Genomic DNA, 17856 nt, shown 5'->3' with positions numbered 1-17856 from the left:
TTATTCTAACAGAAATCGAGGATGGTTGAGGATGGTTAATTTTTCCGACGTGGTTTTGTGTATTTGTCGGACGTGATTATATAGCAGGTCGTCTTTTAATTGAGGTTATACTTTGGTTCTTGATTTTCACGTATGAGTTTTGGATAGACATTTTTAACCATCCCTTATTTGTAAAGCCTTACCGTTGAAGAAGTTGAATTTCTATGATGTCTGGAATTTCTAGTTCGGTATTGTTTGTTGGCGTCTGTGTGATTCTGTTAATTGAGATAGTAAAAGCCAACTCCAGTGAGTTTAATTATTTTATTAATATGTCCAATTCGTATTTCAAAAGGGCCATAAAATAATAGCGTTGCTTTGCAGCAGAAGTCTTTTCAATTGAATTTGATGGACTCTACTCATTCCACTTTGTCTAACATGCAATTGAAGGGGTACATAGGCGGAGTGATTTTCGCATTATTTTTAGCCTCTTCATAATTTCTTTTTTATTTCTAATCATTTAATTAAATGAATCAAACTTAACTAATGGACAAGATGAAACAAGATGGAAGCTTAACTTTTGGCTGGAAGCGGTGGAAGTTAAAAGTCTTTGCATAAGTAGGTCAAAGACTAGTATATGGAGTGTAAATTTAGTGAGAACGGGGGCTCAAGTAAGATAGGGTGAGGATTGGAGATCAAGAAGTATCAAAGAGTGAATGTTTTCGTTATCTTAGATCTATCTTGCAAAATAACAGAGCATTAGATGGAGATCACAAACATAAAATACAAGCCAAATGGATGAAGTAGAAGAGTGCATCGAGTGTTGTGCAATCGTCGTATGCCACTAATGCTCAAGAGAAAATTTATTGGACGGCAATAAGGCCAGCAATGCCTTATGGCACAAAATGTTGGGCGGCCAAAAAGCAACATTTCAAAAAATGAGTGTAGCATTTCGTTAGATATGTGGGCATGGGAGAAATGATATGATTAATAATGAGGATATCCGAGGTAAAGTAGGAGTGGCTGTAATTGAAGATAAAATGAGAGAAAATCAGTTATAATGGTTTGGACACGTGAACCGGTTAGAAGAAACGATTATGAGAAGTGCAATGACGTTTGAAGATTCATCATACAATCGATCTCACTTAGTAGAATAAGGTTTGTTGCTGTTATTGTTGTTTATGATTTCTCTTTGAGTTTTCAAACTTTGCCACTTGAGGTTTAATGTCACATCTCGGCCCGGGGGAGGACCACTTCCCGGGCCCGCTCCACCACCGTAGCACGATATTGTCCGTTTTGGGCCCCAACCACGCCCTCACGATTTTGTTTCTGGGAACTCACATGAGAACTTCTCAATGGGTCACCCATCTTGGGAATGCTCTCGCGCGCTACTCGCTTAACTTCGGAGTTCCCATGGAACCCAAAGCTAGTGAGCTCCCAAAAGGCCTTATGCTAGGTAGGGATGGGAATATACATTTAAGAATCACTCCCCTAGGCGATGTGGGATGTCACATTTAAACATTGTCAAATTCATAATACTCGAAATACTTTATTGTTCTCCATTAAAAAAAAAAAAAATTAAGTATCTATACTAAAACCTCAATAAATATATCTTTGATATAATAATAACTCTGGTTAAATAATAAAATATTTTGGTCCCCACTAAGGTCACTGTACTAAAAAAATGCATAAGATAATAATTTTCTATAAAATACTTTAAGGCCTTAAAATATATGATTTTAATAATTAATGAAATACACACACAAAATTAACAGGTACAATTTCATAATACATACATAAAAGAGTTAACACTTAAATTCCCATAATACATATATGTAGGAATTTTTTACTGAACAATTTACATTTTCTCAATTCAGCTCATCCTTAACTACAAATAGCCATCTACCATAGTGGTAGAGATGAATGTTGTCCTTGCACCATGGTGTGAATTTGAGTCATGTCGTCTCCAATCTAACAAATTTATCATTTGACATAAAATAAAAAAATAAAAAAAACCTCACCCTTAATTTTTTGCAATGCATACACCACATTCATTTTTCACCTCATCTGACAAATAATATGTTGACCTTTTAAGAGCGTTTGATATTATTAATTGGCCGACGGAGATCTGAAACCTTTGTTGAGCACATTGCCACTAATCTTTTCTACGTGACGAGGGATGCTCATTATTATACTCCACAATGCTCTCCTTATCACATCAATCAATCTTGATTTTCTCACTCATTTTAAGGGAGTCTAAGAGATTATGTTTTATGTACATGGAACATCTTGAAACAAGCATCTTCTAGTTCTTAAATTGTCTCAAAGTTTTAAAAAAATCATACATCTTTTTTATTAAAAAAAAACATATATTTTTGTCAAAATAATAATAATAAACTATAAACAAAACAAAATTTTCTTATTAAATTAATAAATATTCATTTATTGATAAATAGTAAATTATTTATTATCGATATAATCATAAGTTTTCTCAATCTTTACAATATTCATTTTCAGAAATTTTGCTGCCAATTCAAAATAAACATATAGTTTCCACCACAAACTAAAAATTGAAACAAGAACCGTAATTTTTTTTTTTTTTTTTTTTTTGCATAAAAGTGTGAGTTCAAACTTAGATTAAAACCTTCATATACCAAAACTTGGAGTCTTTGACCCTCCATATATATATATATATATATATATATATATATATATATAAACAATATAGATCAAGAATGGAGGATGAAGTCATGAAGGCATGTAGGTATTTACGTTAGGTATCCATACATTACTATTGATAGAGAAAGGCACTCAGTTACTTTTGAGTCTTTGACAGTTATTGGTTAAACAAAGGGATAAACTCTTTTTCATTTCCATAATATGCTGATTTTTTCATTGAAACCTTTCCAATTATAGTGGTCATGTATGTATAGATAAACAAAACCATGATTTCTTCCTACTTCTTAAGCTTGGGTGTCTAGTTTTTTTACTAATATTAATTATAACCGCATCTGCAAGTAGTGAAATATCTTAGTGAATATGATATTTTTTAGATCTATTGTGTCACGGATTCAAACTCTACCTCTCCCTGTAATTTAAATGTTTTTTTCCATACAATGATATATTTATTTCATGGTATGAATATGACTAAAATCATAGTATTAAGTGGCGCAATTTAGATGTATTTAGGGCATGATTACATAGGAGTATCATTTTCATTAATGTGTTACTAAAAATCAAGAATTCGAAAGGAATGAGTATGAGTTTCATTCACATGTTTACTAACAATTAATCAAGGAATGAAAATAATAAATGCAGAGTGGTATCTCATACTTAAAAGTGAAGGTATAAGATTATTACGGAGAGTGGTTTATCTCATACTCAATCCTTTATATTCATATTTTTTTATATATTCATTTATTTTCACAATATATAAACATATATATTTTTAGGGTAAATTATCTTATCGTGCGTCAAATACTATCTCCCCCAATCTATAACATAAAATATGTGAGTACCACCTCTTCTTTTTAAATTAATTTAAGTAAACAAAAGCTAGTTTGAATAAAGTAGGCTGTTTGTGGTCGCCCGCGGCCCGCCCACGCGTAACGTTCGTTCAGATAGGTAGGTTTGGACTGGCATGAACCATGATGCAACCAAGCGCTATCAATGGGCTCAATATGGTCATGTTAAACCAATGATCTCCTTCCACGTGTCATTGCTTTCCGGGTTTGCAGTGAAATGTGGCACGAAGTGGTGGAAAAAGGATTTTCGCCGGATCATTTTTCTATGAATTCTATGATCTCATTCTTTCATCGTACATCGTGCGATCAAAAATCATTTCAAAATTTAAAATTTAAAATTAAATATGAATAATACCTAACGAAAACTGATCACAAGATCTGCGATGAACGGATGAAATCATAAGATCTCTAGAATTTCTAGAAAAAAGAACCCGCGATAATTCTTTTTCCGAAGTGATGCATGAGATGAGATGAGGCAGCGTGGACTTTGGAAAGCCAAAAGCTATCGAGAGTTGGAGTCGCGACACCACTTGATTGAAACGGTAAAAAGGATGCTTCAATGGCTTTAAAATCTAATCCCGGGGAAAAGCAGGTTGCTCACCTTCCTAGTGCGCACAGGCCTTTGCCTAATATTTTTGCACCCCACGTAAAACTTATATTCCAATTCAATATACACGTCATATACAGTTAACACAGAATTATTGACACGAAAATTAATGATAAGGGCCTTGTATCATGTAATTTATTCTTCAAATATTGAATCGAATCTGTTTAACGCGCTCAGAAATATAACAAAATATAATATTCGAAAAGCACATTAGGTACATTGTTAAATCGGTCAATCTGAACGGGTTAGATAAGGATCTGGAACAAGACTACTTTGCATACAAGTTTTATCCTGGAAAGCTTTATATGTGACATGAAAATAATTTTGTTTCAATAAGAACACGTCAAGTGATACTCTGGTGGAAGAACAATTTTATTATTATAAACTCTACGTATAACGAATTACAGTTTAGGACATGAAAAAAAACCTTTTTGTAAAGGTGTTGGTACCATTTAATGTGAGCGTTAGTAGTGTAATGCAATTACGTCCAAGTATAATATCTTATCTTTATAATGTAATATGACACTCACAAGGCAAATGTCGACCTTGTTACTATAAAAATTATGACATTACTATTATTATGTAACCTTGGAATGTAACTTGAACATAGTGTAACCTTACATTTCTTATAATTCACAAGTTGAATGTTAACCTCGTGTTGCAACATTGTTATAAGTTAAGCTAGGGAGGTCATAAGTGACTTGCATTGTGTAATTTCACAACGTCCCCTAGTAATAACCTACATCCATAGTGTAATTAGCAACATCGGTTGTGTAATGCAATCACGTATAAATGTTATTAACTATAACATTGGTATTGATGAGCTTTTTTATTTATCAAAGGGTACAGTAGATTTTTTGTTTTAAACAAGCGATATTGAATAGTGAACGAGAGGTCAAGACTTCTAGTTCAAGGAATGAATGCTCTTAATAAATTGAATTATAAGTAACATAGTAGTTTAATACATCAGTATTCCATATCATGTTCTGGTATATTTATATATGACATATTTTCTTTGTTAAATCGAAACACACAAAAAATACTTCTTACTGTATTTAACAAATGAATTATGTATGGTAAATTAATTAGTTATTTACGTAAACAACGAATGATAAGATATATATCATTATATTTTAAAAGAAATAAGTAATTACCATAATATATTGACCAATACATAAGTAATCTCCGTACTCACAACACTTTCACACACTCATATTATCGTGAAGTGCACAAATATTTTTTTATTTAGGATAGATATTCACATACTCATATTTACCTTCCACATCCTTGTTAATTTTTGTCATTGGTCTTCTTCAATTCATTTTATCCTACATCCGGTAATCGAGAGAAGTGTGCGAAAAGTAAAATTGGATGTATGGATAACACTACCCTTTATTTATTATATGGGAAGGGGAATTCCAGCAGAAGATTCGGGTTCTAGGACACTTCAAGGGCTTGTTTGTTTTACTAGATAGGTATAGGGATTGTGTTATTTTACCTTAATTTCAATTCAGCCAAACTAATAAATATGATTTAGTGGTATTTTTTTTTTATTTACAAGTTAAACGGTTTAAATTTGAATCTCGTTTATAGTGAATTTGATATCAATTTTTATCTTCACCTCTTAATGTAAATATGTCAGTGTATTAAGAAAAATATGAATCTCAATGAAGTTTAAGGAAGAGGATCCTCTCCTGAGCTCAGGATGGGGATCTTCCTGACCAGCCTATCTGGACCGTTTAAACTTAATCCAATGGTTGTAATTATTATAACTTTTAAAAGGTCCTCCTGTTTAGAACCGTTGGATTAAATTTGAACGGTCTAAATATACTGATCAGGAGAATTCTCATCCTGAGCGCAGGAGAAGAACCTCTTCCGAAGTTTAAGACCACATTGTCTAAACCGAATCTAGTTTGAGCGAAACTGATAACTCTCCCCAATATTAAAATATAATATATAAATACAATTTTCAGAGAATATCATTAGTGCCCATTGTTTATACCGGAAGGAGATTAGAGTATGTCCTGAAGCTCCCAATATTAAAGAGCCGGCCTTTTTTTTTTTTTTGGGTTATTTATTCACATAAGTACTCACCTGTGTCTCAGCGCATGGGTCCAAACATGAACCTCACCTCTCCTCTTTACACTTGGCATGTACACAAGTCGCACTAGTGGACCTCGTCGGACCCGCATACAGTAGAGTTGGATTCTTCTCTGGGGCCCACTATGTCTCATCTTTTACAAGTTTCTGGCTGTGTGAGTGCTCACATCATATGCCACCTATTTAAAGGAAAGGAAACTACTAAACAAAGGAAAATAAAAGAAGGTAGAATTGGTCGATGAAGGGGTGAGTTTATGAGTTCCAACTTGGGATCCACCAATGACTAAATATTTACTATATTTTTATTTATTTATAATTTTATATACCTTATATTATAAATTAATGTAGGGGATTTTGCTTAAGTATCACTGGACTTATAAGAATGTGTGATATTATCATTTGAACTTTCTATTTTAATTTTTTTTATCACCTGGACTCTTTCAATTTTTGGAATATACCAGGGTGGGCATTTGGAATCGAAAACTAAAACCGAAGCACAAACCAAACTAAACCGTTTGATTTTTTTGCGGTTTTGAAACGGTTTCGGTTTGAAACCGAACCGCAATATGGAAAAACAGTTTGCTTTCGGTTTTGAACATTTAAAACCGCACCGTAAAATTAAATAAATATTTAATGTAATACAAATATTAGGTAATTTGTATTGTAGGCTGGCTTTATTTTATTTTTTCAATGTGTTTTGTTACTTTTGTAGGCTTTCTAAAGTTTATAACAACCAATATAATTTACATTGTTTATGTATTTGTACTGTGTAGACTTGACCAATTTTAAATCAAGTATCTCGTCTCTTACTTAGATTGGCAATTTCTTACACGATTTATTAACACGACACATAAATGACACTAAAATAATGGGTTATGGATCAACGCGATAACTAATCAGGTTGTTATCGGGTCACACAATAAAAACCTGTTAATAACAGATCCTTAATAGGTTTACACGAAAGTGACATGTGGGTAACCCATTTCGACACGTTAAGAAAAAAAAGAAGTTATTTTAATGATTTCAATTCTTTAAACTACTAAAAAAATACAATAGTCATAGGGTGTGTGTATATATATATTGTATTAAATATGTATTATTGTATTATTCTATATAAATTTATTTTATTTTTTCAATGTGTTTTGTTACTTTTGTAGGTTTTCTAAAGTTTATAACAACCAATATAATTTATATTGTTTATGTATTTGTACTGTGTAGACTTGACCAATTTTAAATCAAGTATCTCCTCTCTTACTTAGATTGGCAATTTCTTATACGATTTATAAACACGACACATAAATGACACTAAAATAATAGGTTACGGGTCAACGCGATAACTAATTAGGTTGTTATCGGGTCACACAATAAGAACCCGTTAATAACGGATCCTTGATAGGTTTACATGAAAGTGACATGGGGGTAATCCATTTCAACACGTTAAGAAGAAAAAGTTATTTTAATGATTTCAATTCTTTAAACTACTAAAAAAATACAATAGTCATAGGGTGTGTGTATATATATTGTGACATCCCGTCCCGGAAATATCGAAACGTACATTTGAAATTACAAATTTTACCCCTAGTTCGTTATTTTACGTGTAGTTTTGTGTTGTGTGGTGTTGTAGGACCACACACACACTCATACACCCCGTTTCACTCTCCCGTGTTTTCCTCTCCCTCTGTCTCTTTTCTGTCACTTCTCTCTCTCTCTCTCCCAAGCTCCGTTCTTCCTCCTTCTTTCTTCAAAAACGTACGGACAACACACAAATCACCCAAACCTTGATGGATCGAAGAAACTAAGGACACCATCGAACTCGTGAAGCTCGTACGAGTGCAACCATACCATTTTCAGGTGAGAAATCCTTCGTTTTCGTGTCGATTCGAGGTATTCCGATTTCGAGTACTGTTCATGAAAGATTAATCTAGTTAGTTTTTGGACTTTTGAAGCTTGTAGATGTGTTAGTGAGGTCCCAAGGAGCCTCGGAGTACTTCGTTGGAGAAGTTTGGACGTCGGGATCGTCGTGTTCAAAGTTGGCCGGAGCTGTCGGGGCTTTTTCCGGCGAAACCACGGCGAGTTAGGGGTCGAGACAGGTATGGATGTGTTCGTCTCGTCAATACCTTCATTTTGATATATAGTACGTTGAAAATGGTTAAGAAATGAAGAAGTTATGACACTTTGAAATTTACCCAGAAATTCCGGCAAAACACTATTTCCGGCGAAACCAGTCCGGCGACGCGAGTAAGAAGACGCGCGCGTGGGCAGCGCGTGAACAGTGCGCGTGGGGGCGCGTGAGAGCTCCAAATTGAGTTCTGAAAATTGTCACGCGTTCGTGACGTCGTGTAGATCACCGTGGTATATTCATACACCCAAATTGAGTAACGTATGAGAAAGTTATGGACGAATGTTTGGTGTATGCGCGTTAAATAACGTCAATTTGGTTACTTTTTGTATAGGTGAAAATTATACAGAGGAAGAATGTAACCAATCTAGGGGAGGCTCAGGGACCTACGAGACGTCGATGTGATATGTGAGTGGGCAGTTATTTTTCAGTATATATATATACGTATGCTTGACGTATTTCCCAGAAAACGTATTTTTAAAAGAAATACGAATTAAATATCCTGTCATATATGCATCATATTTTAATATGTGCATTACCATAATTATGCATACTGTTGCATGGTGCTGAGGAGACCCAGGTAAGTGCCAGGTAAGTGGTATTCATGTTGGTATGCAATATTAGTAGTTGAGATGTTTAGAGAGCTCATAATCTGCACCCCGGTGTTAGTGCTCCCGCCCAGGGCCAGGGCACAGTCCTTCACGTGATGTTCACCAGCACCACACGCTCGCCTTGGATCCAAGTTAGGTGCAAGCCTTGTCGTACAGACCACATTAGGTGGTTCCGACTCGTAGGTGACCCGCGATTATTCGCACAGTCTTCACGTGATCGTAGCACTAGAGCGTATATATTACACCCAGTCTTGTCGTACAGACCACGTTAGGTGGTTCCGACTCGTGTGCAGATTCAGATGATGAGTTGAGATTGGAGCTCTATATGCAGCGGTACATGTCACGTTAGGTGACTCCCGGCTGCCAGATTATATGTTATTGATGTGAATTATGCTTGAGCATTTACATTTGATTATGAGATTCTGTTGTGGCATATTCTCGAGCATGAATGGCATATTGCAAGCATGATTGATATATCTTTGAGCATGACTGGCATATCTATACATACGTATATATGTTTATTTTCTGGGAAACTATATTTGTTTTACGGCGAGGGGTTAGTATATTCAAAGAGAAAAGAAGGTTTTGAATAAGTTCGTTTTGCTGACCCACTCAACTTTGTTTTGCGCCCCTCCAGGTTCAAGAATTGAAAAGGTGTGGTGACTACGAGGAAATTCAACAGTGTTCTGACAGAATGGCCAAAAATTAGGACTCACCTTTGGGTGTTTCATCTTAGAAATTGTATCTTTAAAGCTTCCGTACTGTGCAAATGGTTACGTCACTCTCACGTGACGGCCAGCATGCCCTCCTTCGGGACGGGGTGTGTCAAGTTGGTATCAGAGCCTAAGTTTCAATCTTGGACATCTTGAGAAGTTCTAGTGAATTCTGTCAGAACTACACCGCCTCGTAGCAAACCACGTAGTTAGAGGAATTTAGTCTCCCTGATTTAGCTATTAGGGGAAACTATTATTTTGGTGATTCAGTATATTATCAAAAAGGGACATTTTAAGATGGGTTATGAGTTGAATTTGAATCACCTTATGAAATGATGAACCTGAGGGAGCAAAGTGATGGATTAACCAATTGGAAAAGATGTTTTAGATTATGCAAGTCAAAGGAATCTTCCTTTTGACAGAAGGGTTGAGACGACTACCTGGTTTGAGTATTATAGAAAGTTCTCAGACTTGCCTCGTCCCATTCGAATATTGCTGCTATTTTGATTGAAGTGTTATATTGTTTTAGGCTGGGTGGCATAAGGCAGTGGTATTTTGGGTGACCACTATCCATTGTAATTCTTATCAGGAGTATACAAGATGTTGTTGAGCCTTAAGGACTCTGAGATTATGTCCAGCGATAATGATGAAGAAGAATAAAGGAATAGGAATCAGAGGAATGATGACAAGGATAAAGGCCAGTCATCTCGAGAACCTCGAAAGATTCGGAACTTCAAAAGAAGTGAAGCTAATTCTAGTTCTTTTGGCAAAGGTTTTAATGCCATTGACCAGAGGTGAAGTGATAGATGTATTGGTAATCTCAGATCTCAGAGACAAGGTGATTTTGGTAAAAGAAATGTACCTTTGGGCTGTAGGTACAATAATGGACACCTTTGAGAATGTAGGTGAGAAAGCATTGGACGCTTTACAAGTGGATAGATGGGACATAGAACTGCAAATTATGTCCAAAGCCAACAGAAGCCCTAGCAGTCTTCTTTGCCACAACTGGTGTCGATCCAGCAAGTTCCTGGATCTATTAATTATGGTCAGTTAGGCCGTGGTGTACATGAAAGAAGTAGTTACACTAATAGAGGTTGTGGGAGACAACAACAAGCCCAGGGATGTGTTAACTACACATCACTGCAAGATACTCAGAATTATTCGGATTTGATTAGGAGTACGATAATTATTCTTAATGACTTAGCTAGAGTCTATTTGTTAATAATGTAGAAATTTTACGTTATTATTGTTATTGCCTAGAAAGTAGTATTTAAACGCGGTTGAGACGTGTGTATGTATTTTCTAATGAGTGGCAAAATAGTAATATTACACCCTCGAGAGTTGTTGCTTACTTATCGAGACAACGATGATTTATCAGTATTGCGGGCTGCAGACCGTAATATTAATAACTTATTCGTGGATTCGTTAAGCAAGCAAACCGGTAGGTTATCTTATGTTAGTATCGTACTTATTTAGAGTGCTCAGTAATAGTAGAGCATATATTGTTGCCAGCTACTTTTGTTTCACTAGATTGTGGATTTCGATGTTATTCTAGAGCATATTATGTTATATACAGTGACGAGTTGCAGACCACGCGAGGTGGTACTGAATGTGTGCAAGATATACAGGATATGATGAGTTAAGTATGAGTTATATATGCAGCCGAGGGCTGAGTTGATTAGAATGAAAGAGTATGAGCTATGTTTATAGCTGAATGTTGAATTGATTATATGTTATTTTCCATCGGTCTGGATGACTAGAGATTACTTTTGTAAGTATGCAAAGTGAAGTGAGGCAGACCGTTAATTATGCTGTGAGAGCAAAGAGATTATTATCAAAAGGCTGCCAAGGATATTTATATCATGTGGTGCTAAGTGATGTCACTCCTAGTAGTGTGGAAGAAGTGGGAGTAGTCAAACATTTACCTGACATTTTCCCTGAGAATTTACCTGGATTGCCGCCAGTCAAAGATGTAAAGTTCACTATTGATTTATCTCCAGGTACAAACCTTATATTATAGAATGTTGCCTTTTGAACTAAGAGAATTGGAAATTGGTTGATAAAGGTTTTTATTCAACCTAGTACATTACGTTGGGGGAACCCCAGTTTATTGGTGAGAAAGAAAATAGACGTTAAGGCTGTGCTTTGATTATAAGCAGTTGAATCGAGTAACAATTGAAAACCGTTATTCGTAATCTCACATTGATGGTTGTTTGATCAGCTTCTAGGTGGTTGTATATTTTCTAAGTTTGATTTGAGGTCTGGATATTATTAGTTGAAGATTATCGGTGAGGATGCCCTTATGATAACTTTCAGGATTCGTTAAGGTCATTTCAAGTTTTGGTGATGCCATTCGGAGTGATGAATGCATCTACTACTTTATGAATTTGATGAATAAAGTATTCCAATGATATCTAGACCGATTTGTTGTTGTTGCTATTGAAAAGATTGATAAGACAAGAGCAAAGTATGCTAAACATCTTAAATTGGTATTGCAAAGATCGAGGGAACGTCAATTATATGCTAAGCTTAGCAAATGCCAATGCTGGATGAATCAAGTAGCATTTTTGAGATATGTTATATCTGCTTCAGGTATTCAAGTGAATTCATAAAAGGTAGCAGAAATTGAGAATTTAGAACAACCACGAATCGTGATTGGGATTTGGAGTTATCCTAGCTTAACAAGCTATCATGGACGGTTCGTGAAAGATTTTTCAGTCATTGCTTTGTCATTGACGAGATTGTTGAGAAAAGAGGTTATGTATGAGTGGGAAGGAAATTGTGAGCAAAGGATTCAACAACTGAAGTATTTCCTCACTCATGCACGTATTTTAGTATTCCCAGAGAATAGTGGTAATCATAAATTTTTAGTGATGTTTCTTGAATGGTATTGGATGCATGTTGATGCAAATGTTAGGGTGATTACATACGTTTCACGACAAAAGGAACCTCATGAAATGAATTACCCTACTGGTGATTTGGAAATCATGATTACCATTCTTGCTGTGAAGTTATGAAGACATTATTTGTGGTAAGAATGCAAGATTTTTACGAATCCAAAAAGTCTCCAATATCCATTACTTGGAAGGATTTTGATATGAGGCAGCGAAGGTGGATTGAATTGTTTAATGAACATGATTGTACGACCAGGGTGATCATAAAATTGTTCTAGCTGATGCACTTGGTGAAAAGACAGTGGTAAGAATTAATGTCTGGCACGCTTGCTAAGATTGTCTTCTTGTGGATTGGAAATCAACTGAAGTAAAGTTGAGAATGGAAGTTTGAGAAGAAGTTGTAATTGCTAATTTTCAAGTTAAGTCTTTTTAGTAAGGTCGTACTCAAGACTCAAATGGTTAACGACGAAAATTAAGAATTAACCAAGGTAAAGAAAGAAGGGAAAAAGAAAGATTGCTGAGTTCGAGAATAGGATGGTTATGATTGAACTTGAAGTGATAGTTGATCAATGTACCAAGTTAGTACATTTACTCCAGTGTTGAGTAACAACCACAGTGCAACAGTACTTATATGTTTTATGGAGAAGAGATTTGGGTTACGGAACTGCTGAGTTTCTTAAGTATGTTGGTTGTGCAGTTTCCGATGTAACGCCATAAGGACCATGAAATGTGTCGATTTTTGTTGATTTGTGGAAGAAATGCTTCTGGATAGAGAAGATTCGATCACGAAAGAGTTTTGGTAGGCCCTGAAACTATGGATAAGTCTTCTCAAAGTATTCAGGTGATTAAGTTTAACCTGAGAGTAGCCAAGAATGGCAAAAGAGATTAAGAGTTGAACATGTCACTAATCGAGTGTTTAACGTAGATGATCTTATAATTTTGAAGTTTTCACTTTAGAAAAGAATGATACGGCTTGGAAAGGAAAGCAAATTAAGTCCTAAGTACATCGGACTTTATGTGATCATCGAAGAGTAAGCGAAGTTGCTTGAATTACTTCCAGAGTTATTGTAAGAGCATGATGTGTTTCATGATTCAACATTTTTAGAAATTTCATCACGAAAAGAAATAGTGAGATTTGGAAAGGAGACAAAATAAGTCTTAAACACATCAGACCGTTTTTGACCACTAAAGGAATCGATGAAGTTGCATACAAGTGGTGATGTCTTCAGAATTGACTAAGGTGCATAATGTATTATATTTCGATGTGTTGTCACTAGGTGGCAGATTCGTCACATGGAGTTCCGGTGCAACTATTGAGAATTAATCCGGATTAGACTGGTTGAGGAACCAAGGACGACCTTGGATTGGAAAAAGAATGTATTGAGAATTAAGACAGTGTAATTGGTAAAGAATTTGTGGAGAAATCAGTCAGTCGAGGAAGCTACATGGGAGACAGAAGATCAGACGAGGAATTTGTATTCTAGATTGTTCTTTGACCACTAGGGGTTGTTGATTGGTTGTTTTGAATTTCGGGACGAAATTCTATTAAGGAGGGTAGGTTGTGACATCCCGTCCCGGAAATATCGAAACGTACATTTGAAATTACAAATTTTACCCCTAGTTCGTTATTTTACGTGTAGTTTTGTGTTGTGTGGTGTTGTAGGACCACACACACACTCATACACCCCGTTTCACTCTCCCGTGTTTTCCTCTCCCTCTGTCTCTTTTCTGTCACTTCTCTCTCTCTCTCTCCCAAGCTCCGTTCTTCCTCCTTCTTTCTTCAAAAACGTACGGACAACACACAAATCACCCAAACCTTGATGGATCGAAGAAACTAAGGACACCATCGAACTCGTGAAGCTCGTACGAGTGCAACCATACCATTTTCAGGTGAGAAATCCTTCGTTTTCGTGTCGATTCGAGGTATTCCGATTTCGAGTACTGTTCATGAAAGATTAATCTAGTTAGTTTTTGGACTTTTGAAGCTTGTAGATGTGTTAGTGAGGTCCCAAGGAGCCTCGGAGTACTTCGTTGGAGAAGTTTGGACGTCGGGATCGTCGTGTTCAAAGTTGGCCGGAGCTGTCGGGGCTTTTTCCGGCGAAACCACGGCGAGTTAGGGGTCGAGACAGGTATGGATGTGTTCGTCTCGTCAATACCTTCATTTTGATATATAGTACGTTGAAAATGGTTAAGAAATGAAGAAGTTATGACACTTTGAAATTTACCCAGAAATTCCGGCAAAACACTATTTCCGGCGAAACCAGTCCGGCGACGCGAGGAAGAAGACGCGCGCGTGGGCAGCGCGTGAACAGTGCGCGTGGGGGCGCGTGAGAGCTCCAAATTGAGTTCTGAAAATTGTCACGCGTTCGTGACGTCGTGTAGATCACCGTGGTATATTCATACACCCAAATTGAGTAACGTATGAGAAAGTTATGGACGAATGTTTGGTGTATGCGTGTTAAATAACGTCAATTTGGTTACTTTTTGTATAGGTGAAAATTATACAGAGGAAGAATGTAACCAATCTAGGGGAGGCTCAGGGACCTACGAGACGTCGATGTGATATGTGAGTGGGCAGTTATTTTTCAGTATATATATATATACGTATGCTTGACGTATTTCCCAGAAAACGTATTTTTAAAAGAAATACGAATTAAATATCCTGTCATATATGCATCATATTTTAATATGTGCATTACCATAATTATGCATACTGTTGCATGGTGCTGAGGAGGCCCAGGTAAGTGCCAGGTAAGTGGTATTCATGTTGGTATGCAATATTAGTAGTTGAGATGTTTAGAGAGCTCATAATCTGCACCCCGGTGTTAGTGCTCCCGCCCAGGGCCAGGGCACAGTCCTTCACGTGATGTTCACCAGCACCACACGCTCGCCTTGGATCCAAGTTAGGTGCAAGCCTTGTCGTACAGACCACATTAGGTGGTTCCGACTCGTAGGTGACCCGCGATTATTCGCACAGTCTTCACGTGATCGTAGCACTAGAGCGTATATATTACACCCAGTCTTGTCGTACAGACCACGTTAGGTGGTTCCGACTCGTGTGCAGATTCAGATGATGAGTTGAGATTGGAGCTCTATATGCAGCGGTACATGTCACGTTAGGTGACTCCCGGCTGCCAGATTATATGTTATTGATGTGAATTATGCTTGAGCATTTACATTTGATTATGAGATTCTGTTGTGGCATATTCTCGAGCATGAATGGCATATTGCAAGCATGATTGATATATCTTTGAGCATGACTGGCATATCTATACATACGTATATATGTTTATTTTCTGGGAAACTATATTTGTTTTACGGCGAGGGGTTAGTATATTCAAAGAGAAAAGAAGGTTTTGAATAAGTTCGTTTTGCTGACCCACTCAACTTTGTTTTGCGCCCCTCCAGGTTCAAGAATTGAAAAGGTGTGGTGACTACGAGGAAATTCAACGGTGTTCTGACAGAATGGCCAAAAATTAGGACTCACCTTTGGGTGTTTCATCTTAGAAATTGTATCTTTAAAGCTTCCGTACTGTGCAAATGGTTACGTCACTCTCACGTGACGGCCAGCATGCCCTCCTTCGGGACGGGGTGTGTCATATATTGTATTAAATATGTATTATTGTATTATTCTATATAAATTTAAAACATTTAAATTTTATTTATTTATTAATTTTTATAGTATAGTATAGGCCAAGAGTGATATGAAAATTTATAAAACACACTAAAAGTAAAAATATCAAGTAATTTAAAAATACCAAACACATTACAAATTATAATAATTAATTTACAAGTACGAACGATGTGAAAAAATATGCAAACGCTCGTGATCAATTCTCTACGCTTTAAGTATAGGTACAACATCGTTTAAATTTTTAAAACCATACAAACCTCATGAATAATATTTTAAGAGAGTTCGAAATAAATAAAATTCATAATCATTAATGTACAAGTCTAAAAAATGTGAAAGCATATATAAATGTACAAGGTTTCTCAACCTTGAAACGCAACTTCATTCATTTTACATATTCTTTAACATTTGGTATTTTGTAGTAATATACTAATATTTTTTTCATTATGCTCTTATTTTGGAGAATGTAATACTTGAAAGATAAATTCCTTTTTTTTTTATTTTAATATTTTGAAGTAATATTTACGTGATAGTGTTGTATGCATATAAATATTATGTTTTCCATTTGTTTGGGGTCAAATTATGTTTTTCATTATTTATTGATTTAAAATATATTTTCTTTAACGGGTAACGGGTCGGATCATATTACCTGATAATATTAACGGATCGATTTTGAGTCGGGTCATATTATCCATTTACTTTAATGAGTGTTACAGGATACGATATGTCATGAAAACGACACGAACATGGAAAACACGACATGAATGCCAGATCTGTCTTACTCTTAATCAACAACCACAATTACAAGCTCCAAGATAATCTCAAGCTTCTAGTTCACAAGGTTCAATGACTTCTCATCCATCGGTTTCACTTTCACATGGTCCAAAGTCTTCCCAAGTATCACCTTATCAAGCCCGTTCACAAGCTCAAGGGCCTCCTCAATCTTCAAAGATTAAGCGTCCAAAAAGAAAGGGAAAGAGAAAGGTTGAATGATGCAAAATAGTGCTTGAAAAGTTAAAGCACTATTTTGCATGAACAATTTTATTTTTTTTCAGGCATTTTGATGTTGAAGTTTGTTTGAACTTTAGTTTTAGTTCGGTAAGCTTAACTTTTTCAACTGGGTTGTACTAAAGTAATGTCATAAGGTATTTTGGTGTTGAACTTTATTTCAAGTTGAATTTTAGTTTAGTGATAATGCACTCATTATCCTCCACCTCTCTTCACTTAATGCCAATGTAGATCCAACAATCAATTTGCACTTCAATTCTTCAACAAATATTAACAAAATCAAACTTGAATCAACTTCTCCTTTTCTGTTCATTATCTGACTCTAATGTTGCTACAAAAAAATGCATTTTGCCTTCATACAAATTGATCCTGGCGAGCTCTAGGAAGTAAATGGGGACAAAAATATACCTCCACATGAGGGGCGCCTAACATGTTTTAACGAAAATCTGAATAGAAAATAACGTAGGTGGTAAATTCCAACAATTAAGAGAATTTAGGTGGTAAAAATTAAAAATTGAAAGTTTAGGTGGTATTGGCAAACATGTTTGCAAGTTCAGATAGTACTTGTGCAAAATCCTCATTAATTTAATATAGCACATTTTCTCATTCAAACAATTTTTAGGGGTGTATTGTATTTGGAGTTTGAGGGGCTCTGCTTGATTCTGAAATCCAG

At 35.8% G+C, this 17856-nt stretch overlaps 2 long non-coding RNA genes across 2 annotated transcripts; both read left to right on the top strand.

Moving 5' to 3' along the window:
• The first annotated feature begins 7747 nt into the window (after positions 1-7747).
• LOC125480551 lies at positions 7748-8446 on the top strand. Its single transcript, XR_007260907.1, has 3 exons — positions 7748-8058; positions 8154-8297; positions 8398-8446. It is a non-coding gene; the product is annotated as an uncharacterized LOC125480551 (long non-coding RNA).
• A 5150-nt stretch (positions 8447-13596) lies between these two features.
• On the top strand, positions 13597-14833 carry LOC125480623. The gene is made up of 3 exons (XR_007260962.1): positions 13597-14434; positions 14530-14673; positions 14774-14833. It is a non-coding gene; the product is annotated as an uncharacterized LOC125480623 (long non-coding RNA).
• The last annotated feature ends 3023 nt before the right edge of the window (positions 14834-17856 follow it).

Source organism: the organism of the source record quoted next, unplaced genomic scaffold (assembly GCF_019419815.1).
Source record: "Pyrus x bretschneideri cultivar Hongxiangsu unplaced genomic scaffold, Pyrus_bretschneideri_v1 Contig34, whole genome shotgun sequence".
Taxonomy (NCBI): domain Eukaryota; kingdom Viridiplantae; phylum Streptophyta; class Magnoliopsida; order Rosales; family Rosaceae; genus Pyrus; species Pyrus x bretschneideri.
The sequence above is the reverse complement of the archived record's forward strand: the minus strand, read 5'-3'. Positions and strand labels throughout refer to the sequence as shown.